This window comes from Lissotriton vulgaris, unplaced genomic scaffold (assembly GCF_964263255.1).
Source record: "Lissotriton vulgaris unplaced genomic scaffold, aLisVul1.2 SCAFFOLD_2797, whole genome shotgun sequence".
In the NCBI taxonomy this organism is placed as follows: Eukaryota; Metazoa; Chordata; class Amphibia; order Caudata; family Salamandridae; genus Lissotriton; species Lissotriton vulgaris.
The window spans coordinates 197,320-216,101 of record NW_028252829.1 but is presented as its reverse complement, the minus strand read 5'-3'; the positions used below and the strand labels follow the sequence as shown (position 1 = coordinate 216,101).

Sequence of the window (18,782 nt, the reverse complement as noted above, 5' to 3'; positions counted from 1 at the left end):
CATGCAACTGGGATACCAACCCCACTTAAACTGTGAGACGTTTGCCTTGAAAAAACCCATGAAATGGGGCTATCTCATTTTTGATGCTTATACAACAGAAGAATCTTACTTGTTTAAGCCATCAAAGTGATGATTAATCTTGGCAATCTTAATACATTTAGGATAGAAATCTGTGGCAGCCCTCTTGGTCATTGGTAAGGGTTCTTCCTCGAAAGCAGAGACTCTTACTTTTCTGGTAACTTTGAGGGGGAGTGGCAGGTAATATTGATGATGTGCATCTGTCTGCTCCTGGTCCCCACCCTCCACAACCTTTCTTGAGCGAGAGATAATTTTGGTGCTACGGAAGTTTGCCACTACTCCTTCGATAGCTCAGTTGGTAGAGCGGAGGACTGTAGCATAAATTCAGGCATCCTTAGGTCGCTGGTTCAAATCCGGCTCGAAGGATTTTGTGGTTTAATTTCCATGGCTTTTGCTTTGAATCAACAATACCTTCCATTGACTATGAAAAATTCCCAGAGCTTCGATAAATACCGGAAAAGAAGCGTACTCTATCTGCTTTCAAAGGGAATGGATGACATAGTCGTCGCTAGGGGAGGTGTGAAGAACAGTCAAGGAAACCTGCTGATCAGAACTAATACCAAAGCGTTGCATTAATATATGTATGCCCTTGGCAGACTTCCAATTGCACTGCTCCAAAGGTAGCTGCTTGGCAGCCAATCACACTATGACTTGCCTTCAATTTGAATGTATACCGATGGGCAAGAGGGAATATCCAATGGAATCATCTCCCGAAAGGCTGAGCAAGCAGGAAAGTAGACCAATAGTTGTCACATTTTTGGGAATCCTGAGAAGTTTTGCATTCCAAACTGAGCAAATAAAAGCCCTGCCGGAGAATCGATCCCTGATTGCACTAAATATATGCTCCATGAAGACAGTTCACACGTGAGGTGTGAGCAATTCCAAGCCTGACACTTTACATTCTAGTCTCAAATCGAGACTTTGCAGTCCATGGGCTTCAGAGTCTCCTTGCATCCAGCAAAACGTTAGAGTGCAGTCGAGGGGATGTAGCTCAGTGGTAGAGCGCATGCTTCGCATGTATGAGGCCCCGGGTTCAATCCCCGGCATCTCCAGGAGTCTCTGTTCTCTATCTTGGCTTTTTCCAGAAGGCTAGCCTGCCATCTTGTGGAAAGTAGAGGTTTCTCGGGCAGTTGGGGGTCAGAACCCCGCTTAAATTGTTTGCTTTGAAAAATGTGTTTGGAGTAGGCATAGTTTCCACTTTTCAAGAAAATCTGAGAATTTTGCTTGCCAAAAGGAGGAAATAAATGCCCTCTCTGAGGATCGAACTCAGGACCTTCAGATTATGAGACTGACGCGCTGCCTACTGCGCTAAGAAGGCTGCACACAAGCATCTCTAAATAGGACTATAGACCATGAAGATATTCCAGGTACGAGGCTTAAGGATTTTCCTGGCTGAGACTTTATGCTGCAGTGTCAAATGGGTTGACTTGGCAGCCAGTAAAACTTGGCAGACATGGGGATGTAGCTCAGTGGTAGAGCGCATGCTTTGCATGTATGAGGCCCCGGGTTCAATCCCCGGCATCTCCAGACTTTTGCCATGCTTGTCTCGGATTTTGGCAGAAAACAAGGCTGGCTATCAGTATTAAGGAAGAGATATGTCATGCAACTGGGATACCAACCCCACTTAAACTGTGAGACGTTTGCCTTGAAAAAACCCATGAAATGGGGCTATCTCATTTTTGATGCTTATACAACAGAAGAATCTTACTTGTTTAAGCCATCAAAGTGATGATTAATCTTGGCAATCTTAATACATTTAGGATAGAAATCTGTGGCAGCCCTCTTGGTCATTGGTAAGGGTTCTTCCTCGAAAGCAGAGACTCTTACTTTTCTGGTAACTTTGAGGGGGAGTGGCAGGTAATATTGATGATGTGCATCTGTCTGCTCCTGGTCCCCACCCTCCACAACCTTTCTTGAGCGAGAGATAATTTTGGTGCTACGGAAGTTTGCCACTACTCCTTCGATAGCTCAGTTGGTAGAGCGGAGGACTGTAGCATAAATTCAGGCATCCTTAGGTCGCTGGTTCAAATCCGGCTCGAAGGATTTTGTGGTTTAATTTCCATGGCTTTTGCTTTGAATCAACAATACCTTCCATTGACTATGAAAAATTCCCAGAGCTTCGATAAATACCGGAAAAGAAGCGTACTCTATCTGCTTTCAAAGGGAATGGATGACATAGTCGTCGCTAGGGGAGGTGTGAAGAACAGTCAAGGAAACCTGCTGATCAGAACTAATACCAAAGCGTTGCATTAATATATGTATGCCCTTGGCAGACTTCCAATTGCACTGCTCCAAAGGTAGCTGCTTGGCAGCCAATCACACTATGACTTGCCTTCAATTTGAATGTATACCGATGGGCAAGAGGGAATATCCAATGGAATCATCTCCCGAAAGGCTGAGCAAGCAGGAAAGTAGACCAATAGTTGTCACATTTTTGGGAATCCTGAGAAGTTTTGCATTCCAAACTGAGCAAATAAAAGCCCTGCCGGAGAATCGATCCCTGATTGCACTAAATATATGCTCCATGAAGACAGTTCACACGTGAGGTGTGAGCAATTCCAAGCCTGACACTTTACATTCTAGTCTCAAATCGAGACTTTGCAGTCCATGGGCTTCAGAGTCTCCTTGCATCCAGCAAAACGTTAGAGTGCAGTCGAGGGGATGTAGCTCAGTGGTAGAGCGCATGCTTCGCATGTATGAGGCCCCGGGTTCAATCCCCGGCATCTCCAGGAGTCTCTGTTCTCTATCTTGGCTTTTTCCAGAAGGCTAGCCTGCCATCTTGTGGAAAGTAGAGGTTTCTCGGGCAGTTGGGGGTCAGAACCCCGCTTAAATTGTTTGCTTTGAAAAATGTGTTTGGAGTAGGCATAGTTTCCACTTTTCAAGAAAAATCTGAGAATTTTGCTTGCCAAAAGGAGGAAAGAAATGCCCTCTCTGAGGATCGAACTCAGGACCTTCAGATTATGAGACTGACGCGCTGCCTACTGCGCTAAGAAGGCTGCACACAAGCATCTCTAAATAGGACTATAGACCATGAAGATATTCCAGGTACGAGGCTTAAGGATTTTCCTGGCTGAGACTTTATGCTGCAGTGTCAAATGGGTTGACTTGGCAGCCAGTAAAACTTGGCAGACATGGGGATGTAGCTCAGTGGTAGAGCGCATGCTTTGCATGTATGAGGCCCCGGGTTCAATCCCCGGCATCTCCAGACTTTTGCCATGCTTGTCTCGGATTTTGGCAGAAAACAAGGCTGGCTATCAGTATTAAGGAAGAGATATGTCATGCAACTGGGATACCAACCCCACTTAAACTGTGAGACGTTTGCCTTGAAAAAACCCATGAAATGGGGCTATCTCATTTTTGATGCTTATACAACAGAAGAATCTTACTTGTTTAAGCCATCAAAGTGATGATTAATCTTGGCAATCTTAATACATTTAGGATAGAAATCTGTGGCAGCCCTCTTGGTCATTGGTAAGGGTTCTTCCTCGAAAGCAGAGACTCTTACTTTTCTGGTAACTTTGAGGGGGAGTGGCAGGTAATATTGATGATGTGCATCTGTCTGCTCCTGGTCCCCACCCTCCACAACCTTTCTTGAGCGAGAGATAATTTTGGTGCTACGGAAGTTTGCCACTACTCCTTCGATAGCTCAGTTGGTAGAGCGGAGGACTGTAGCATAAATTCAGGCATCCTTAGGTCGCTGGTTCAAATCCGGCTCGAAGGATTTTGTGGTTTAATTTCCATGGCTTTTGCTTTGAATCAACAATACCTTCCATTGACTATGAAAAATTCCCAGAGCTTCGATAAATACCGGAAAAGAAGCGTACTCTATCTGCTTTCAAAGGGAATGGATGACATAGTCGTCGCTAGGGGAGGTGTGAAGAACAGTCAAGGAAACCTGCTGATCAGAACTAATACCAAAGCGTTGCATTAATATATGTATGCCCTTGGCAGACTTCCAATTGCACTGCTCCAAAGGTAGCTGCTTGGCAGCCAATCACACTATGACTTGCCTTCAATTTGAATGTATACCGATGGGCAAGAGGGAATATCCAATGGAATCATCTCCCGAAAGGCTGAGCAAGCAGGAAAGTAGACCAATAGTTGTCACATTTTTGGGAATCCTGAGAAGTTTTGCATTCCAAACTGAGCAAATAAAAGCCCTGCCGGAGAATCGATCCCTGATTGCACTAAATATATGCTCCATGAAGACAGTTCACACGTGAGGTGTGAGCAATTCCAAGCCTGACACTTTACATTCTAGTCTCAAATCGAGACTTTGCAGTCCATGGGCTTCAGAGTCTCCTTGCATCCAGCAAAACGTTAGAGTGCAGTCGAGGGGATGTAGCTCAGTGGTAGAGCGCATGCTTCGCATGTATGAGGCCCCGGGTTCAATCCCCGGCATCTCCAGGAGTCTCTGTTCTCTATCTTGGCTTTTTCCAGAAGGCTAGCCTGCCATCTTGTGGAAAGTAGAGGTTTCTCGGGCAGTTGGGGGTCAGAACCCCGCTTAAATTGTTTGCTTTGAAAAATGTGTTTGGAGTAGGCATAGTTTCCACTTTTCAAGAAAATCTGAGAATTTTGCTTGCCAAAAGGAGGAAAGAAATGCCCTCTCTGAGGATCGAACTCAGGACCTTCAGATTATGAGACTGACGCGCTGCCTACTGCGCTAAGAAGGCTGCACACAAGCATCTCTAAATAGGACTATAGACCATGAAGATATTCCAGGTACGAGGCTTAAGGATTTTCCTGGCTGAGACTTTATGCTGCAGTGTCAAATGGGTTGACTTGGCAGCCAGTAAAACTTGGCAGACATGGGGATGTAGCTCAGTGGTAGAGCGCATGCTTTGCATGTATGAGGCCCCGGGTTCAATCCCCGGCATCTCCAGACTTTTGCCATGCTTGTCTCGGATTTTGGCAGAAAACAAGGCTGGCTATCAGTATTAAGGAAGAGATATGTCATGCAACTGGGATACCAACCCCACTTAAACTGTGAGACGTTTGCCTTGAAAAAACCCATGAAATGGGGCTATCTCATTTTTGATGCTTATACAACAGAAGAATCTTACTTGTTTAAGCCATCAAAGTGATGATTAATCTTGGCAATCTTAATACATTTAGGATAGAAATCTGTGGCAGCCCTCTTGGTCATTGGTAAGGGTTCTTCCTCGAAAGCAGAGACTCTTACTTTTCTGGTAACTTTGAGGGGGAGTGGCAGGTAATATTGATGATGTGCATCTGTCTGCTCCTGGTCCCCACCCTCCACAACCTTTCTTGAGCGAGAGATAATTTTGGTGCTACGGAAGTTTGCCACTACTCCTTCGATAGCTCAGTTGGTAGAGCGGAGGACTGTAGCATAAATTCAGGCATCCTTAGGTCGCTGGTTCAAATCCGGCTCGAAGGATTTTGTGGTTTAATTTCCATGGCTTTTGCTTTGAATCAACAATACCTTCCATTGACTATGAAAAATTCCCAGAGCTTCGATAAATACCGGAAAAGAAGCGTACTCTATCTGCTTTCAAAGGGAATGGATGACATAGTCGTCGCTAGGGGAGGTGTGAAGAACAGTCAAGGAAACCTGCTGATCAGAACTAATACCAAAGCGTTGCATTAATATATGTATGCCCTTGGCAGACTTCCAATTGCACTGCTCCAAAGGTAGCTGCTTGGCAGCCAATCACACTATGACTTGCCTTCAATTTGAATGTATACCGATGGGCAAGAGGGAATATCCAATGGAATCATCTCCCGAAAGGCTGAGCAAGCAGGAAAGTAGACCAATAGTTGTCACATTTTTGGGAATCCTGAGAAGTTTTGCATTCCAAACTGAGCAAATAAAAGCCCTGCCGGAGAATCGATCCCTGATTGCACTAAATATATGCTCCATGAAGACAGTTCACACGTGAGGTGTGAGCAATTCCAAGCCTGACACTTTACATTCTAGTCTCAAATCGAGACTTTGCAGTCAATGGGCTTCAGAGTCTCCTTGCATCCAGCAAAACGTTAGAGTGCAGTCGAGGGGATGTAGCTCAGTGGTAGAGCGCATGCTTCGCATGTATGAGGCCCCGGGTTCAATCCCCGGCATCTCCAGGAGTCTCTGTTCTCTATCTTGGCTTTTTCCAGAAGGCTAGCCTGCCATCTTGTGGAAAGTAGAGGTTTCTCGGGCAGTTGGGGGTCAGAACCCCGCTTAAATTGTTTGCTTTGAAAAATGTGTTTGGAGTAGGCATAGTTTCCACTTTTCAAGAAAATCTGAGAATTTTGCTTGCCAAAAGGAGGAAAGAAATGCCCTCTCTGAGGATCGAACTCAGGACCTTCAGATTATGAGACTGACGCGCTGCCTACTGCGCTAAGAAGGCTGCACACAAGCATCTCTAAATAGGACTATAGACCATGAAGATATTCCAGGTACGAGGCTTAAGGATTTTCCTGGCTGAGACTTTATGCTGCAGTGTCAAATGGGTTGACTTGGCAGCCAGTAAAACTTGGCAGACATGGGGATGTAGCTCAGTGGTAGAGCGCATGCTTTGCATGTATGAGGCCCCGGGTTCAATCCCCGGCATCTCCAGACTTTTGCCATGCTTGTCTCGGATTTTGGCAGAAAACAAGGCTGGCTATCAGTATTAAGGAAGAGATATGTCATGCAACTGGGATACCAACCCCACTTAAACTGTGAGACGTTTGCCTTGAAAAAACCCATGAAATGGGGCTATCTCATTTTTGATGCTTATACAACAGAAGAATCTTACTTGTTTAAGCCATCAAAGTGATGATTAATCTTGGCAATCTTAATACATTTAGGATAGAAATCTGTGGCAGCCCTCTTGGTCATTGGTAAGGGTTCTTCCTCGAAAGCAGAGACTCTTACTTTTCTGGTAACTTTGAGGGGGAGTGGCAGGTAATATTGATGATGTGCATCTGTCTGCTCCTGGTCCCCACCCTCCACAACCTTTCTTGAGCGAGAGATAATTTTGGTGCTACGGAAGTTTGCCACTACTCCTTCGATAGCTCAGTTGGTAGAGCGGAGGACTGTAGCATAAATTCAGGCATCCTTAGGTCGCTGGTTCAAATCCGGCTCGAAGGATTTTGTGGTTTAATTTCCATGGCTTTTGCTTTGAATCAACAATACCTTCCATTGACTATGAAAAATTCCCAGAGCTTCGATAAATACCGGAAAAGAAGCGTACTCTATCTGCTTTCAAAGGGAATGGATGACATAGTCGTCGCTAGGGGAGGTGTGAAGAACAGTCAAGGAAACCTGCTGATCAGAACTAATACCAAAGCATTGCATTAATATATGTATGCCCTTGGCAGACTTCCAATTGCACTGCTCCAAAGGTAGCTGCTTGGCAGCCAATCACACTATGACTTGCCTTCAATTTGAATGTATACCGATGGGCAAGAGGGAATATCCAATGGAATCATCTCCCGAAAGGCTGAGCAAGCAGGAAAGTAGACCAATAGTTGTCACATTTTTGGGAATCCTGAGAAGTTTTGCATTCCAAACTGAGCAAATAAAAGCCCTGCCGGAGAATCGATCCCTGATTGCACTAAATATATGCTCCATGAAGACAGTTCACACGTGAGGTGTGAGCAATTCCAAGCCTGACACTTTACATTCTAGTCTCAAATCGAGACTTTGCAGTCCATGGGCTTCAGAGTCTCCTTGCATCCAGCAAAACGTTAGAGTGCAGTCGAGGGGATGTAGCTCAGTGGTAGAGCGCATGCTTCGCATGTATGAGGCCCCGGGTTCAATCCCCGGCATCTCCAGGAGTCTCTGTTCTCTATCTTGGCTTTTTCCAGAAGGCTAGCCTGCCATCTTGTGGAAAGTAGAGGTTTCTCGGGCAGTTGGGGGTCAGAACCCCGCTTAAATTGTTTGCTTTGAAAAATGTGTTTGGAGTAGGCATAGTTTCCACTTTTCAAGAAAATCTGAGAATTTTGCTTGCCAAAAGGAGGAAAGAAATGCCCTCTCTGAGGATCGAACTCAGGACCTTCAGATTATGAGACTGACGCGCTGCCTACTGCGCTAAGAAGGCTGCACACAAGCATCTCTAAATAGGACTATAGACCATGAAGATATTCCAGGTACGAGGCTTAAGGATTTTCCTGGCTGAGACTTTATGCTGCAGTGTCAAATGGGTTGACTTGGCAGCCAGTAAAACTTGGCAGACATGGGGATGTAGCTCAGTGGTAGAGCGCATGCTTTGCATGTATGAGGCCCCGGGTTCAATCCCCGGCATCTCCAGACTTTTGCCATGCTTGTCTCGGATTTTGGCAGAAAACAAGGCTGGCTATCAGTATTAAGGAAGAGATATGTCATGCAACTGGGATACCAACCCCACTTAAACTGTGAGACGTTTGCCTTGAAAAAACCCATGAAATGGGGCTATCTCATTTTTGATGCTTATACAACAGAAGAATCTTACTTGTTTAAGCCATCAAAGTGATGATTAATCTTGGCAATCTTAATACATTTAGGATAGAAATCTGTGGCAGCCCTCTTGGTCATTGGTAAGGGTTCTTCCTCGAAAGCAGAGACTCTTACTTTTCTGGTAACTTTGAGGGGGAGTGGCAGGTAATATTGATGATGTGCATCTGTCTGCTCCTGGTCCCCACCCTCCACAACCTTTCTTGAGCGAGAGATAATTTTGGTGCTACGGAAGTTTGCCACTACTCCTTCGATAGCTCAGTTGGTAGAGCGGAGGACTGTAGCATAAATTCAGGCATCCTTAGGTCGCTGGTTCAAATCCGGCTCGAAGGATTTTGTGGTTTAATTTCCATGGCTTTTGCTTTGAATCAACAATACCTTCCATTGACTATGAAAAATTCCCAGAGCTTCGATAAATACCGGAAAAGAAGCGTACTCTATCTGCTTTCAAAGGGAATGGATGACATAGTCGTCGCTAGGGGAGGTGTGAAGAACAGTCAAGGAAACCTGCTGATCAGAACTAATACCAAAGCATTGCATTAATATATGTATGCCCTTGGCAGACTTCCAATTGCACTGCTCCAAAGGTAGCTGCTTGGCAGCCAATCACACTATGACTTGCCTTCAATTTGAATGTATACCGATGGGCAAGAGGGAATATCCAATGGAATCATCTCCCGAAAGGCTGAGCAAGCAGGAAAGTAGACCAATAGTTGTCACATTTTTGGGAATCCTGAGAAGTTTTGCATTCCAAACTGAGCAAATAAAAGCCCTGCCGGAGAATCGATCCCTGATTGCACTAAATATATGCTCCATGAAGACAGTTCACACGTGAGGTGTGAGCAATTCCAAGCCTGACACTTTACATTCTAGTCTCAAATCGAGACTTTGCAGTCCATGGGCTTCAGAGTCTCCTTGCATCCAGCAAAACGTTAGAGTGCAGTCGAGGGGATGTAGCTCAGTGGTAGAGCGCATGCTTCGCATGTATGAGGCCCCGGGTTCAATCCCCGGCATCTCCAGGAGTCTCTGTTCTCTATATTGGCTTTTTCCAGAAGGCTAGCCTGCCATCTTGTGGAAAGTAGAGGTTTCTCGGGCAGTTGGGGGTCAGAACCCCGCTTAAATTGTTTGCTTTGAAAAATGTGTTTGGAGTAGGCATAGTTTCCACTTTTCAAGAAAATCTGAGAATTTTGCTTGCCAAAAGGAGGAAAGAAATGCCCTCTCTGAGGATCGAACTCAGGACCTTCAGATTATGAGACTGACGCGCTGCCTACTGCGCTAAGAAGGCTGCACACAAGCATCTCTAAATAGGACTATAGACCATGAAGATATTCCAGGTACGAGGCTTAAGGATTTTCCTGGCTGAGACTTTATGCTGCAGTGTCAAATGGGTTGACTTGGCAGCCAGTAAAACTTGGCAGACATGGGGATGTAGCTCAGTGGTAGAGCGCATGCTTTGCATGTATGAGGCCCCGGGTTCAATCCCCGGCATCTCCAGACTTTTGCCATGCTTGTCTCGGATTTTGGCAGAAAACAAGGCTGGCTATCAGTATTAAGGAAGAGATATGTCATGCAACTGGGATACCAACCCCACTTAAACTGTGAGACGTTTGCCTTGAAAAAACCCATGAAATGGGGCTATCTCATTTTTGATGCTTATACAACAGAAGAATCTTACTTGTTTAAGCCATCAAAGTGATGATTAATCTTGGCAATCTTAATACATTTAGGATAGAAATCTGTGGCAGCCCTCTTGGTCATTGGTAAGGGTTCTTCCTCGAAAGCAGAGACTCTTACTTTTCTGGTAACTTTGAGGGGGAGTGGCAGGTAATATTGATGATGTGCATCTGTCTGCTCCTGGTCCCCACCCTCCACAACCTTTCTTGAGCGAGAGATAATTTTGGTGCTACGGAAGTTTGCCACTACTCCTTCGATAGCTCAGTTGGTAGAGCGGAGGACTGTAGCATAAATTCAGGCATCCTTAGGTCGCTGGTTCAAATCCGGCTCGAAGGATTTTGTGGTTTAATTTCCATGGCTTTTGCTTTGAATCAACAATACCTTCCATTGACTATGAAAAATTCCCAGAGCTTCGATAAATACCGGAAAAGAAGCGTACTCTATCTGCTTTCAAAGGGAATGGATGACATAGTCGTCGCTAGGGGAGGTGTGAAGAACAGTCAAGGAAACCTGCTGATCAGAACTAATACCAAAGCGTTGCATTAATATATGTATGCCCTTGGCAGACTTCCAATTGCACTGCTCCAAAGGTAGCTGCTTGGCAGCCAATCACACTATGACTTGCCTTCAATTTGAATGTATACCGATGGGCAAGAGGGAATATCCAATGGAATCATCTCCCGAAAGGCTGAGCAAGCAGGAAAGTAGACCAATAGTTGTCACATTTTTGGGAATCCTGAGAAGTTTTGCATTCCAAACTGAGCAAATAAAAGCCCTGCCGGAGAATCGATCCCTGATTGCACTAAATATATGCTCCATGAAGACAGTTCACACGTGAGGTGTGAGCAATTCCAAGCCTGACACTTTACATTCTAGTCTCAAATCGAGACTTTGCAGTCCATGGGCTTCAGAGTCTCCTTGCATCCAGCAAAACGTTAGAGTGCAGTCGAGGGGATGTAGCTCAGTGGTAGAGCGCATGCTTCGCATGTATGAGGCCCCGGGTTCAATCCCCGGCATCTCCAGGAGTCTCTGTTCTCTATCTTGGCTTTTTCCAGAAGGCTAGCCTGCCATCTTGTGGAAAGTAGAGGTTTCTCCGGCAGTTGGGGGTCAGAACCCCGCTTAAATTGTTTGCTTTGAAAAATGTGTTTGGAGTAGGCATAGTTTCCACTTTTCAAGAAAATCTGAGAATTTTGCTTGCCAAAAGGAGGAAATAAATGCCCTCTCTGAGGATCGAACTCAGGACCTTCAGATTATGAGACTGACGCGCTGCCTACTGCACTAAGAAGGCTGCACACAAGCATCTCTAAATAGGACTATAGACCATGAAGATATTCCAGGTACGAGGCTTAAGGATTTTCCTGGCTGAGACTTTATGCTGCAGTGTCAAATGGGTTGACTTGGCAGCCAGTAAAACTTGGCAGACATGGGGATGTAGCTCAGTGGTAGAGCGCATGCTTTGCATGTATGAGGCCCCGGGTTCAATCCCCGGCATCTCCAGACTTTTGCCATGCTTGTCTCGGATTTTGGCAGAAAACAAGGCTGGCTATCAGTATTAAGGAAGAGATATGTCATGCAACTGGGATACCAACCCCACTTAAACTGTGAGACGTTTGCCTTGAAAAAACCCATGAAATGGGGCTATCTCATTTTTGATGCTTATACAACAGAAGAATCTTACTTGTTTAAGCCATCAAAGTGATGATTAATCTTGGCAATCTTAATACATTTAGGATAGAAATCTGTGGCAGCCCTCTTGGTCATTGGTAAGGGTTCTTCCTCGAAAGCAGAGACTCTTACTTTTCTGGTAACTTTGAGGGGGAGTGGCAGGTAATATTGATGATGTGCATCTGTCTGCTCCTGGTCCCCACCCTCCACAACCTTTCTTGAGCGAGAGATAATTTTGGTGCTACGGAAGTTTGCCACTACTCCTTCGATAGCTCAGTTGGTAGAGCGGAGGACTGTAGCATAAATTCAGGCATCCTTAGGTCGCTGGTTCAAATCCGGCTCGAAGGATTTTGTGGTTTAATTTCCATGGCTTTTGCTTTGAATCAACAATACCTTCCATTGACTATGAAAAATTCCCAGAGCTTCGATAAATACCGGAAAAGAAGCGTACTCTATCTGCTTTCAAAGGGAATGGATGACATAGTCGTCGCTAGGGGAGGTGTGAAGAACAGTCAAGGAAACCTGCTGATCAGAACTAATACCAAAGCATTGCATTAATATATGTATGCCCTTGGCAGACTTCCAATTGCACTGCTCCAAAGGTAGCTGCTTGGCAGCCAATCACACTATGACTTGCCTTCAATTTGAATGTATACCGATGGGCAAGAGGGAATATCCAATGGAATCATCTCCCGAAAGGCTGAGCAAGCAGGAAAGTAGACCAATAGTTGTCACATTTTTGGGAATCCTGAGAAGTTTTGCATTCCAAACTGAGCAAATAAAAGCCCTGCCGGAGAATCGATCCCTGATTGCACTAAATATATGCTCCATGAAGACAGTTCACACGTGAGGTGTGAGCAATTCCAAGCCTGACACTTTACATTCTAGTCTCAAATCGAGACTTTGCAGTCCATGGGCTTCAGAGTCTCCTTGCATCCAGCAAAACGTTAGAGTGCAGTCGAGGGGATGTAGCTCAGTGGTAGAGCGCATGCTTCGCATGTATGAGGCCCCGGGTTCAATCCCCGGCATCTCCAGGAGTCTCTGTTCTCTATATTGGCTTTTTCCAGAAGGCTAGCCTGCCATCTTGTGGAAAGTAGAGGTTTCTCGGGCAGTTGGGGGTCAGAACCCCGCTTAAATTGTTTGCTTTGAAAAATGTGTTTGGAGTAGGCATAGTTTCCACTTTTCAAGAAAATCTGAGAATTTTGCTTGCCAAAAGGAGGAAATAAATGCCCTCTCTGAGGATCGAACTCAGGACCTTCAGATTATGAGACTGACGCGCTGCCTACTGCGCTAAGAAGGCTGCACACAAGCATCTCTAAATAGGACTATAGACCATGAAGATATTCCAGGTACGAGGCTTAAGGATTTTCCTGGCTGAGACTTTATGCTGCAGTGTCAAATGGGTTGACTTGGCAGCCAGTAAAACTTGGCAGACATGGGGATGTAGCTCAGTGGTAGAGCGCATGCTTTGCATGTATGAGGCCCCGGGTTCAATCCCCGGCATCTCCAGACTTTTGCCATGCTTGTCTCGGATTTTGGCAGAAAACAAGGCTGGCTATCAGTATTAAGGAAGAGATATGTCATGCAACTGGGATACCAACCCCACTTAAACTGTGAGACGTTTGCCTTGAAAAAACCCATGAAATGGGGCTATCTCATTTTTGATGCTTATACAACAGAAGAATCTTACTTGTTTAAGCCATCAAAGTGATGATTAATCTTGGCAATCTTAATACATTTAGGATAGAAATCTGTGGCAGCCCTCTTGGTCATTGGTAAGGGTTCTTCCTCGAAAGCAGAGACTCTTACTTTTCTGGTAACTTTGAGGGGGAGTGGCAGGTAATATTGATGATGTGCATCTGTCTGCTCCTGGTCCCCACCCTCCACAACCTTTCTTGAGCGAGAGATAATTTTGGTGCTACGGAAGTTTGCCACTACTCCTTCGATAGCTCAGTTGGTAGAGCGGAGGACTGTAGCATAAATTCAGGCATCCTTAGGTCGCTGGTTCAAATCCGGCTCGAAGGATTTTGTGGTTTAATTTCCATGGCTTTTGCTTTGAATCAACAATACCTTCCATTGACTATGAAAAATTCCCAGAGCTTCGATAAATACCGGAAAAGAAGCGTACTCTATCTGCTTTCAAAGGGAATGGATGACATAGTCGTCGCTAGGGGAGGTGTGAAGAACAGTCAAGGAAACCTGCTGATCAGAACTAATACCAAAGCATTGCATTAATATATGTATGCCCTTGGCAGACTTCCAATTGCACTGCTCCAAAGGTAGCTGCTTGGCAGCCAATCACACTATGACTTGCCTTCAATTTGAATGTATACCGATGGGCAAGAGGGAATATCCAATGGAATCATCTCCCGAAAGGCTGAGCAAGCAGGAAAGTAGACCAATAGTTGTCACATTTTTGGGAATCCTGAGAAGTTTTGCATTCCAAACTGAGCAAATAAAAGCCCTGCCGGAGAATCGATCCCTGATTGCACTAAATATATGCTCCATGAAGACAGTTCACACGTGAGGTGTGAGCAATTCCAAGCCTGACACTTTACATTCTAGTCTCAAATCGAGACTTTGCAGTCCATGGGCTTCAGAGTCTCCTTGCATCCAGCAAAACGTTAGAGTGCAGTCGAGGGGATGTAGCTCAGTGGTAGAGCGCATGCTTCGCATGTATGAGGCCCCGGGTTCAATCCCCGGCATCTCCAGGAGTCTCTGTTCTCTATATTGGCTTTTTCCAGAAGGCTAGCCTGCCATCTTGTGGAAAGTAGAGGTTTCTCGGGCAGTTGGGGGTCAGAACCCCGCTTAAATTGTTTGCTTTGAAAAATGTGTTTGGAGTAGGCATAGTTTCCACTTTTCAAGAAAATCTGAGAATTTTGCTTGCCAAAAGGAGGAAAGAAATGCCCTCTCTGAGGATCGAACTCAGGACCTTCAGATTATGAGACTGACGCGCTGCCTACTGCGCTAAGAAGGCTGCACACAAGCATCTCTAAATAGGACTATAGACCATGAAGATATTCCAGGTACGAGGCTTAAGGATTTTCCTGGCTGAGACTTTATGCTGCAGTGTCAAATGGGTTGACTTGGCAGCCAGTAAAACTTGGCAGACATGGGGATGTAGCTCAGTGGTAGAGCGCATGCTTTGCATGTATGAGGCCCCGGGTTCAATCCCCGGCATCTCCAGACTTTTGCCATGCTTGTCTCGGATTTTGGCAGAAAACAAGGCTGGCTATCAGTATTAAGGAAGAGATATGTCATGCAACTGGGATACCAACCCCACTTAAACTGTGAGACGTTTGCCTTGAAAAAACCCATGAAATGGGGCTATCTCATTTTTGATGCTTATACAACAGAAGAATCTTACTTGTTTAAGCCATCAAAGTGATGATTAATCTTGGCAATCTTAATACATTTAGGATAGAAATCTGTGGCAGCCCTCTTGGTCATTGGTAAGGGTTCTTCCTCGAAAGCAGAGACTCTTACTTTTCTGGTAACTTTGAGGGGGAGTGGCAGGTAATATTGATGATGTGCATCTGTCTGCTCCTGGTCCCCACCCTCCACAACCTTTCTTGAGCGAGAGATAATTTTGGTGCTACGGAAGTTTGCCACTACTCCTTCGATAGCTCAGTTGGTAGAGCGGAGGACTGTAGCATAAATTCAGGCATCCTTAGGTCGCTGGTTCAAATCCGGCTCGAAGGATTTTGTGGTTTAATTTCCATGGCTTTTGCTTTGAATCAACAATACCTTCCATTGACTATGAAAAATTCCCAGAGCTTCGATAAATACCGGAAAAGAAGCGTACTCTATCTGCTTTCAAAGGGAATGGATGACATAGTCGTCGCTAGGGGAGGTGTGAAGAACAGTCAAGGAAACCTGCTGATCAGAACTAATACCAAAGCGTTGCATTAATATATGTATGCCCTTGGCAGACTTCCAATTGCACTGCTCCAAAGGTAGCTGCTTGGCAGCCAATCACACTATGACTTGCCTTCAATTTGAATGTATACCGATGGGCAAGAGGGAATATCCAATGGAATCATCTCCCGAAAGGCTGAGCAAGCAGGAAAGTAGACCAATAGTTGTCACATTTTTGGGAATCCTGAGAAGTTTTGCATTCCAAACTGAGCAAATAAAAGCCCTGCCGGAGAATCGATCCCTGATTGCACTAAATATATGCTCCATGAAGACAGTTCACACGTGAGGTGTGAGCAATTCCAAGCCTGACACTTTACATTCTAGTCTCAAATCGAGACTTTGCAGTCCATGGGCTTCAGAGTCTCCTTGCATCCAGCAAAACGTTAGAGTGCAGTCGAGGGGATGTAGCTCAGTGGTAGAGCGCATGCTTCGCATGTATGAGGCCCCGGGTTCAATCCCCGGCATCTCCAGGAGTCTCTGTTCTCTATCTTGGCTTTTTCCAGAAGGCTAGCCTGCCATCTTGTGGAAAGTAGAGGTTTCTCGGGCAGTTGGGGGTCAGAACCCCGCTTAAATTGTTTGCTTTGAAAAATGTGTTTGGAGTAGGCATAGTTTCCACTTTTCAAGAAAATCTGAGAATTTTGCTTGCCAAAAGGAGGAAATAAATGCCCTCTCTGAGGATTGAACTCAGGACCTTCAGATTATGAGACTGACGCGCTGCCTACTGCGCTAAGAAGGCTGCACACAAGCATCTCTAAATAGGACTATAGACCATGAAGATATTCCAGGTACGAGGCTTAAGGATTTTCCTGGCTGAGACTTTATGCTGCAGTGTCAAATGGGTTGACTTGGCAGCCAGTAAAACTTGGCAGACATGGGGATGTAGCTCAGTGGTAGAGCGCATGCTTTGCATGTATGAGGCCCCGGGTTCAATCCCCGGCATCTCCAGACTTTTGCCATGCTTGTCTCGGATTTTGGCAGAAAACAAGGCTGGCTATCAGTATTAAGGAAGAGATATGTCATGCAACTGGGATACCAACCCCACTTAAACTGTGAGACGTTTGCCTTGAAAAAACCCATGAAATGGGGCTATCTCATTTTTGATGCTTATACAACAGAAGAATCTTACTTGTTTAAGCCATCAAAGTGATGATTAATCTTGGCAATCTTAATACATTTAGGATAGAAATCTGTGGCAGCCCTCTTGGTCATTGGTAAGGGTTCTTCCTCGAAAGCAGAGACTCTTACTTTTCTGGTAACTTTGAGGGGGAGTGGCAGGTAATATTGATGATGTGCATCTGTCTGCTCCTGGTCCCCACCCTCCACAACCTTTCTTGAGCGAGAGATAATTTTGGTGCTACGGAAGTTTGCCACTACTCCTTCGATAGCTCAGTTGGTAGAGCGGAGGACTGTAGCATAAATTCAGGCATCCTTAGGTCGCTGGTTCAAATCCGGCTCGAAGGATTTTGTGGTTTAATTTCCATGGCTTTTGCTTTGAATCAACAATACCTTCCATTGACTATGAAAAATTCCCAGAGCTTCGATAAATACCGGAAAAGAAGCGTACTCTATCTGCTTTCAAAGGGAATGGATGACATAGTCGTCGCTAGGGGAGGTGTGAAGAACAGTCAAGGAAACCTGCTGATCAGAACTAATACCAAAGCGTTGCATTAATATATGTATGCCCTTGGCAGACTTCCAATTGCACTGCTCCAAAGGTAGCTGCTTGGCAGCCAATCACACTATGACTTGCCTTCAATTTGAATGTATACCGATGGGCAAGAGGGAATATCCAATGGAATCATCTCCCGAAAGGCTGAGCAAGCAGGAAAGTAGACCAATAGTTGTCACATTTTTGGGAATCCTGAGAAGTTTTGCATTCCAAACTGAGCAAATAAAAGCCCTGCCGGAGAATCGATCCCTGATTGCACTAAATATATGCTCCATGAAGACAGTTCACACGTGAGGTGTGAGCAATTCCAAGCCTGACACTTTACATTCTAGTCTCAAATCGAGACTTTGCAGTCCATGGGCTTCAGAGTCTCCTTGCATCCAGCAAAACGTTAGAGTGCAGTCGAGGGGATGTAGCTCAGTGGTAGAGCGCATGCTTCGCATGTATGAGGCCCCGGGTTCAATCCCCGGCATCTCCAGGAGTCTCTGTTCTCTATCTTGGCTTTTTCCAGAAGGCTAGCCTGCCATCTTGTGGAAAGTAGAGGTTTCTCCGGCAGTTGGGGGTCAGAACCCCGCTTAAATTGTTTGCTTTGAAAAATGTGTTTGGAGTAGGCATAGTTTCCACTTTTCAAGAAAATCTGAGAATTTTGCTTGCCAAAAGGAGGAAATAAATGCCCTCTCTGAGGATCGAACTCAGGACCTTCAGATTATGAGACTGACGCGCTGCCTACTGCACTAAGAAGGCTGCACACAAGCATCTCTAAATAGGACTATAGACCATGAAGATATTCCAGGTACGAGGCTTAAGGATTTTCCTGGCTGAGACTTTATGCTGCAGTGTCAAATGGGTTGACTTGGCAGCCAGTAAAACTTGGCAGACATGGGGATGTAGCTCAGTGGTAGAGCGCATGCTTTGCATGTATGAGGCCCCGGGTTCAATCCCCGGCATCTCCAGACTTTTGCCATGCTTGTCTCGGATTTTGGCAGAAAACAAGGCTGGCTATCAGTATTAAGGAAGAGATATGTCATGCAACTGGGATACCAACCCCACTTAAACTGTGAGACGTTTGCCTTGAAAAAACCCATGAAATGGGGCTATCTCATTTTTGATGCTTATACAACAGAAGAATCTTACTTGTTTAAGCCATCAAAGTGATGATTAATCTTGGCAATCTTAATACATTTAGGATAGAAATCTGTGGCAGCCCTCTTGGTCATTGGTAAGGGTTCTTCCTCGAAAGCAGAGACTCTTACTTTTCTGGTAACTTTGAGGGGGAGTGGCAGGTAATATTGATGATGTGCATCTGTCTGCTCCTGGTCCCCACCCTCCACAACCTTTCTTGAGCGAGAGATAATTTTG

The 18,782-nt window shown here is 45.2% G+C and overlaps 44 non-coding genes across 44 annotated transcripts; 33 read left to right on the top strand and 11 right to left on the bottom strand.

The window, feature by feature from the left end:
• The first annotated feature begins 358 nt into the window (after window positions 1-358).
• Window positions 359-444, top strand: TRNAY-GUA (transfer RNA tyrosine (anticodon GUA)). Its single transcript is given in 2 exon segments — window positions 359-395; window positions 409-444. It is a non-coding gene; the product is annotated as a tRNA-Tyr (tRNA).
• A 614-nt stretch (window positions 445-1,058) lies between these two features.
• Window positions 1,059-1,130, top strand: TRNAA-CGC (transfer RNA alanine (anticodon CGC)). The gene has a single exon. It is a non-coding gene; the product is annotated as a tRNA-Ala (tRNA).
• A 193-nt stretch (window positions 1,131-1,323) lies between these two features.
• Window positions 1,324-1,396, bottom strand: TRNAM-CAU (transfer RNA methionine (anticodon CAU)). The gene has a single exon. It is a non-coding gene; the product is annotated as a tRNA-Met (tRNA).
• A 137-nt stretch (window positions 1,397-1,533) lies between these two features.
• On the top strand, window positions 1,534-1,605 carry TRNAA-UGC (transfer RNA alanine (anticodon UGC)). Its single transcript has one exon. It is a non-coding gene; the product is annotated as a tRNA-Ala (tRNA).
• Window positions 1,606-2,035: 430 nt separating this feature from the next.
• On the top strand, window positions 2,036-2,121 carry TRNAY-GUA (transfer RNA tyrosine (anticodon GUA)). Its single transcript is given in 2 exon segments — window positions 2,036-2,072; window positions 2,086-2,121. It is a non-coding gene; the product is annotated as a tRNA-Tyr (tRNA).
• A 614-nt stretch (window positions 2,122-2,735) lies between these two features.
• TRNAA-CGC (transfer RNA alanine (anticodon CGC)) lies at window positions 2,736-2,807 on the top strand. The gene has a single exon. It is a non-coding gene; the product is annotated as a tRNA-Ala (tRNA).
• Window positions 2,808-3,001: 194 nt separating this feature from the next.
• TRNAM-CAU (transfer RNA methionine (anticodon CAU)) lies at window positions 3,002-3,074 on the bottom strand. The gene has a single exon. It is a non-coding gene; the product is annotated as a tRNA-Met (tRNA).
• Window positions 3,075-3,211: 137 nt separating this feature from the next.
• On the top strand, window positions 3,212-3,283 carry TRNAA-UGC (transfer RNA alanine (anticodon UGC)). The gene has a single exon. It is a non-coding gene; the product is annotated as a tRNA-Ala (tRNA).
• Window positions 3,284-3,713: 430 nt separating this feature from the next.
• Window positions 3,714-3,799, top strand: TRNAY-GUA (transfer RNA tyrosine (anticodon GUA)). Its single transcript is given in 2 exon segments — window positions 3,714-3,750; window positions 3,764-3,799. It is a non-coding gene; the product is annotated as a tRNA-Tyr (tRNA).
• A 614-nt stretch (window positions 3,800-4,413) lies between these two features.
• TRNAA-CGC (transfer RNA alanine (anticodon CGC)) lies at window positions 4,414-4,485 on the top strand. Its single transcript has one exon. It is a non-coding gene; the product is annotated as a tRNA-Ala (tRNA).
• A 193-nt stretch (window positions 4,486-4,678) lies between these two features.
• Window positions 4,679-4,751, bottom strand: TRNAM-CAU (transfer RNA methionine (anticodon CAU)). Its single transcript has one exon. It is a non-coding gene; the product is annotated as a tRNA-Met (tRNA).
• A 137-nt stretch (window positions 4,752-4,888) lies between these two features.
• On the top strand, window positions 4,889-4,960 carry TRNAA-UGC (transfer RNA alanine (anticodon UGC)). The gene has a single exon. It is a non-coding gene; the product is annotated as a tRNA-Ala (tRNA).
• A 430-nt stretch (window positions 4,961-5,390) lies between these two features.
• Window positions 5,391-5,476, top strand: TRNAY-GUA (transfer RNA tyrosine (anticodon GUA)). The gene is given in 2 exon segments: window positions 5,391-5,427; window positions 5,441-5,476. It is a non-coding gene; the product is annotated as a tRNA-Tyr (tRNA).
• A 614-nt stretch (window positions 5,477-6,090) lies between these two features.
• On the top strand, window positions 6,091-6,162 carry TRNAA-CGC (transfer RNA alanine (anticodon CGC)). Its single transcript has one exon. It is a non-coding gene; the product is annotated as a tRNA-Ala (tRNA).
• Window positions 6,163-6,355: 193 nt separating this feature from the next.
• Window positions 6,356-6,428, bottom strand: TRNAM-CAU (transfer RNA methionine (anticodon CAU)). Its single transcript has one exon. It is a non-coding gene; the product is annotated as a tRNA-Met (tRNA).
• A 137-nt stretch (window positions 6,429-6,565) lies between these two features.
• TRNAA-UGC (transfer RNA alanine (anticodon UGC)) lies at window positions 6,566-6,637 on the top strand. The gene has a single exon. It is a non-coding gene; the product is annotated as a tRNA-Ala (tRNA).
• Window positions 6,638-7,067: 430 nt separating this feature from the next.
• Window positions 7,068-7,153, top strand: TRNAY-GUA (transfer RNA tyrosine (anticodon GUA)). The gene is given in 2 exon segments: window positions 7,068-7,104; window positions 7,118-7,153. It is a non-coding gene; the product is annotated as a tRNA-Tyr (tRNA).
• A 614-nt stretch (window positions 7,154-7,767) lies between these two features.
• TRNAA-CGC (transfer RNA alanine (anticodon CGC)) lies at window positions 7,768-7,839 on the top strand. Its single transcript has one exon. It is a non-coding gene; the product is annotated as a tRNA-Ala (tRNA).
• A 193-nt stretch (window positions 7,840-8,032) lies between these two features.
• TRNAM-CAU (transfer RNA methionine (anticodon CAU)) lies at window positions 8,033-8,105 on the bottom strand. Its single transcript has one exon. It is a non-coding gene; the product is annotated as a tRNA-Met (tRNA).
• A 137-nt stretch (window positions 8,106-8,242) lies between these two features.
• Window positions 8,243-8,314, top strand: TRNAA-UGC (transfer RNA alanine (anticodon UGC)). The gene has a single exon. It is a non-coding gene; the product is annotated as a tRNA-Ala (tRNA).
• A 430-nt stretch (window positions 8,315-8,744) lies between these two features.
• On the top strand, window positions 8,745-8,830 carry TRNAY-GUA (transfer RNA tyrosine (anticodon GUA)). Its single transcript is given in 2 exon segments — window positions 8,745-8,781; window positions 8,795-8,830. It is a non-coding gene; the product is annotated as a tRNA-Tyr (tRNA).
• Window positions 8,831-9,444: 614 nt separating this feature from the next.
• On the top strand, window positions 9,445-9,516 carry TRNAA-CGC (transfer RNA alanine (anticodon CGC)). The gene has a single exon. It is a non-coding gene; the product is annotated as a tRNA-Ala (tRNA).
• Window positions 9,517-9,709: 193 nt separating this feature from the next.
• TRNAM-CAU (transfer RNA methionine (anticodon CAU)) lies at window positions 9,710-9,782 on the bottom strand. Its single transcript has one exon. It is a non-coding gene; the product is annotated as a tRNA-Met (tRNA).
• A 137-nt stretch (window positions 9,783-9,919) lies between these two features.
• TRNAA-UGC (transfer RNA alanine (anticodon UGC)) lies at window positions 9,920-9,991 on the top strand. Its single transcript has one exon. It is a non-coding gene; the product is annotated as a tRNA-Ala (tRNA).
• Window positions 9,992-10,421: 430 nt separating this feature from the next.
• Window positions 10,422-10,507, top strand: TRNAY-GUA (transfer RNA tyrosine (anticodon GUA)). Its single transcript is given in 2 exon segments — window positions 10,422-10,458; window positions 10,472-10,507. It is a non-coding gene; the product is annotated as a tRNA-Tyr (tRNA).
• Window positions 10,508-11,121: 614 nt separating this feature from the next.
• On the top strand, window positions 11,122-11,193 carry TRNAA-CGC (transfer RNA alanine (anticodon CGC)). The gene has a single exon. It is a non-coding gene; the product is annotated as a tRNA-Ala (tRNA).
• Window positions 11,194-11,386: 193 nt separating this feature from the next.
• Window positions 11,387-11,459, bottom strand: TRNAM-CAU (transfer RNA methionine (anticodon CAU)). The gene has a single exon. It is a non-coding gene; the product is annotated as a tRNA-Met (tRNA).
• A 137-nt stretch (window positions 11,460-11,596) lies between these two features.
• Window positions 11,597-11,668, top strand: TRNAA-UGC (transfer RNA alanine (anticodon UGC)). Its single transcript has one exon. It is a non-coding gene; the product is annotated as a tRNA-Ala (tRNA).
• Window positions 11,669-12,098: 430 nt separating this feature from the next.
• TRNAY-GUA (transfer RNA tyrosine (anticodon GUA)) lies at window positions 12,099-12,184 on the top strand. Its single transcript is given in 2 exon segments — window positions 12,099-12,135; window positions 12,149-12,184. It is a non-coding gene; the product is annotated as a tRNA-Tyr (tRNA).
• Window positions 12,185-12,798: 614 nt separating this feature from the next.
• On the top strand, window positions 12,799-12,870 carry TRNAA-CGC (transfer RNA alanine (anticodon CGC)). The gene has a single exon. It is a non-coding gene; the product is annotated as a tRNA-Ala (tRNA).
• A 193-nt stretch (window positions 12,871-13,063) lies between these two features.
• TRNAM-CAU (transfer RNA methionine (anticodon CAU)) lies at window positions 13,064-13,136 on the bottom strand. The gene has a single exon. It is a non-coding gene; the product is annotated as a tRNA-Met (tRNA).
• Window positions 13,137-13,273: 137 nt separating this feature from the next.
• Window positions 13,274-13,345, top strand: TRNAA-UGC (transfer RNA alanine (anticodon UGC)). Its single transcript has one exon. It is a non-coding gene; the product is annotated as a tRNA-Ala (tRNA).
• A 430-nt stretch (window positions 13,346-13,775) lies between these two features.
• Window positions 13,776-13,861, top strand: TRNAY-GUA (transfer RNA tyrosine (anticodon GUA)). The gene is given in 2 exon segments: window positions 13,776-13,812; window positions 13,826-13,861. It is a non-coding gene; the product is annotated as a tRNA-Tyr (tRNA).
• A 614-nt stretch (window positions 13,862-14,475) lies between these two features.
• Window positions 14,476-14,547, top strand: TRNAA-CGC (transfer RNA alanine (anticodon CGC)). The gene has a single exon. It is a non-coding gene; the product is annotated as a tRNA-Ala (tRNA).
• A 193-nt stretch (window positions 14,548-14,740) lies between these two features.
• Window positions 14,741-14,813, bottom strand: TRNAM-CAU (transfer RNA methionine (anticodon CAU)). The gene has a single exon. It is a non-coding gene; the product is annotated as a tRNA-Met (tRNA).
• A 137-nt stretch (window positions 14,814-14,950) lies between these two features.
• TRNAA-UGC (transfer RNA alanine (anticodon UGC)) lies at window positions 14,951-15,022 on the top strand. The gene has a single exon. It is a non-coding gene; the product is annotated as a tRNA-Ala (tRNA).
• A 430-nt stretch (window positions 15,023-15,452) lies between these two features.
• On the top strand, window positions 15,453-15,538 carry TRNAY-GUA (transfer RNA tyrosine (anticodon GUA)). Its single transcript is given in 2 exon segments — window positions 15,453-15,489; window positions 15,503-15,538. It is a non-coding gene; the product is annotated as a tRNA-Tyr (tRNA).
• Window positions 15,539-16,152: 614 nt separating this feature from the next.
• On the top strand, window positions 16,153-16,224 carry TRNAA-CGC (transfer RNA alanine (anticodon CGC)). Its single transcript has one exon. It is a non-coding gene; the product is annotated as a tRNA-Ala (tRNA).
• A 193-nt stretch (window positions 16,225-16,417) lies between these two features.
• TRNAM-CAU (transfer RNA methionine (anticodon CAU)) lies at window positions 16,418-16,490 on the bottom strand. Its single transcript has one exon. It is a non-coding gene; the product is annotated as a tRNA-Met (tRNA).
• A 137-nt stretch (window positions 16,491-16,627) lies between these two features.
• TRNAA-UGC (transfer RNA alanine (anticodon UGC)) lies at window positions 16,628-16,699 on the top strand. The gene has a single exon. It is a non-coding gene; the product is annotated as a tRNA-Ala (tRNA).
• A 430-nt stretch (window positions 16,700-17,129) lies between these two features.
• Window positions 17,130-17,215, top strand: TRNAY-GUA (transfer RNA tyrosine (anticodon GUA)). The gene is given in 2 exon segments: window positions 17,130-17,166; window positions 17,180-17,215. It is a non-coding gene; the product is annotated as a tRNA-Tyr (tRNA).
• A 614-nt stretch (window positions 17,216-17,829) lies between these two features.
• On the top strand, window positions 17,830-17,901 carry TRNAA-CGC (transfer RNA alanine (anticodon CGC)). Its single transcript has one exon. It is a non-coding gene; the product is annotated as a tRNA-Ala (tRNA).
• Window positions 17,902-18,094: 193 nt separating this feature from the next.
• TRNAM-CAU (transfer RNA methionine (anticodon CAU)) lies at window positions 18,095-18,167 on the bottom strand. Its single transcript has one exon. It is a non-coding gene; the product is annotated as a tRNA-Met (tRNA).
• Window positions 18,168-18,304: 137 nt separating this feature from the next.
• Window positions 18,305-18,376, top strand: TRNAA-UGC (transfer RNA alanine (anticodon UGC)). The gene has a single exon. It is a non-coding gene; the product is annotated as a tRNA-Ala (tRNA).
• Window positions 18,377-18,782: the final 406 nt, after the last annotated feature.